At 39.0% G+C, this 2129-nt stretch overlaps 1 long non-coding RNA gene across 1 annotated transcript in view; it reads right to left on the bottom strand.

Moving 5' to 3' along the window:
• Positions 1-467: 467 nt before the first annotated feature.
• LOC131891761 (uncharacterized) overlaps positions 468-2129 on the bottom strand; it is a 2438-nt gene continuing 776 nt past the window's right edge. Inside the window, exons 2-3 of the long non-coding RNA XR_009374462.1 lie at positions 1464-1591; positions 468-544 (exon numbers count right to left, since the gene is read on the bottom strand). This is a non-coding gene — a long non-coding RNA (uncharacterized LOC131891761). The remainder of the gene's footprint in view (positions 545-1463; positions 1592-2129) is intronic.

Raw genomic sequence — 2129 nt, 5'->3', positions numbered from 1 at the left:
GGAAATCGTACTTTAGATCTATGTATCATGCATGTTTGAAACAAAAAGCATTGTCTTGAGTACGACGCTACTTTTTGAACTGCAATATAGCGAAACAATATCGGAATTGATTGCTTTGAAAAGGGGTTCCCAATTATAAGAGCTCGTCAAAGAAGCTGCTAAAAAAAGTTAACCCAATTTGGTTTAAAGACATACAAAAATTTAACAGCAAAGCCTTCAAACTTCATCATTTTCGTCCTGGGCCAATGCACCATTTCTATTTTCGGCATCGTCCAAATGAGGTATCTATTCAAGCTGTGTGTGCAAGCAATAATCTAGAAATGAGAATAGATTACCTGAAAAGTGAAGGAGCATAGGTATTTGTCATTGTCACTTCCTGTGTAGTTCGGATATCCTCCATCGTTAAAACCAGTGGTTTGGAAATTAAAGCATCCACTGAGATTCAGAATTTGAGTGGTGAAATGTTGATCCATATCTCCGATGCATTCTGGCATCGTTCCAGAAGACTCGTCGTCCATTTCTAAATGTTGATTTTCTCGGTCGGCTGAGACAGAAAATGTCAAAGAAGTCAAAAGAGAATGAGTTAATTTGAATTTCTGTTTCCATGCCAACGAAGTTATAACCTTCATTCTTCTTTTGCTTTTTCCGATACTTTCCACTTTTTAAAAACATCATTTGAATAATGCAGAATATGCATAAATGTTGCACAAAGTCGAAAATTTGAGTTCAAGATGAGAAAAAAACAATACTGGAATATACCAAATCCATTTGCTAGACACCCCAATTACAAATTTGGTCTCTCTCATGGTTTCTCATGGTATTGCTTTCTAAAAGTCGGTGATTCCTCTTTCATGCAATGGTTATTTAGTACAACTCTTTTTCAAGTCGGATACATTGGACAAAGTTGCGATCTTAGTTGCAGTAAGAAATGATAATGACCTTAAGAGCACAGCTGACTATGGCTCAGTTTCATAATTTGTTAACAATAAGCTGGAGCATGTTTTACAAAGCCCATTTTACAAGCTTGCCCACTTTCCGAGTTTGATTGGCCTTTCATTGGGACGATCTAATATGTATATTCTGAAATTGAATTGTCCCTTGCCCAGACCCATTTGGGTGGGAAAGCCGTTGGAAGTCAAAATCAATTGTTATAGTCTAATCAACCACAGAGTTTGGCAACCATCCCCTTCACAAGTCAGTTTTAGTAAACGAACTTGCTCCTGATTGATGCCATGGACCATTTTTTCAAAGAAATTTTAAAAGAGTTCAAAGCCAGTCTTTTGTTGGAGGCAAACACCGTCCACAGTTTAGATTCAATCTAGTAGGTCGCGTATGTGTTACTCCAATTCCTGTTTGGCCAAACCGTAAAACACAAGAACAAAAACAGTGGTCAGAAAAAGCCAGAATTGCAAAGAACACCCACTCCATTACTGTTCACACTTTTTTGATGGCAATCCACTTACGTCTGTGGGAGCCCATATGTAGGGAGTTCATCGTTCGAGGGAAGATGGCGTAGGAATTGACCATTTCTCCACAAATAAAAAACACCAAAGAGACCATGAGGGATGTTGCTACAATCATAATGTTGGCTCTGAAATGAAAGTGTTTACGTAAATACATGACTGATTCCTTACACCCAATAAAACAGTTGCGTGTGATTCCTCAAAGTTTTGGTTGCGACCTCATATGACCCAACAGAGGCCCACATCAAATATCCTCAGCTGATTTTGTACAAAAACGTTACGGAGATCCTCAAGACACATCAGAACTCGGCCAGTTTGAAAGGTAGACAACCAAACAAATTGGCCTTCAGACCTTCCAATCAAGGCCTACAGCTTGTCTAAACCGTTTTCTGCTCGACAAAAAGCCTGTGGTTTCAGAAATCCGTTATTTTACCGCCGGATTCAAATTGAAGCAAATGTTCCATTTGCTACATTAGTGTAATCGAATATCTTTACAATAATATTATCGGGCCCATGATGATTTGAGAATTCTTGCATTAGCTGAAAGGCTCCATGCCCTCAATTCCTGAGCGAGTATTGTTCCATGGACCATAGTCCTGCCTCCTATTGGACAACAATGTGTTCCAAGGGTTTGGCTGCGAATCGCTTCGCTTTTGAATGCTTTTG

This window comes from Tigriopus californicus, chromosome 12 (assembly GCF_007210705.1).
Source record: "Tigriopus californicus strain San Diego chromosome 12, Tcal_SD_v2.1, whole genome shotgun sequence".
Taxonomy (NCBI): Eukaryota; Metazoa; Arthropoda; class Copepoda; order Harpacticoida; family Harpacticidae; genus Tigriopus; species Tigriopus californicus.
The sequence above is the reverse complement of the archived record's forward strand: the minus strand, read 5'-3'. Positions and strand labels throughout refer to the sequence as shown.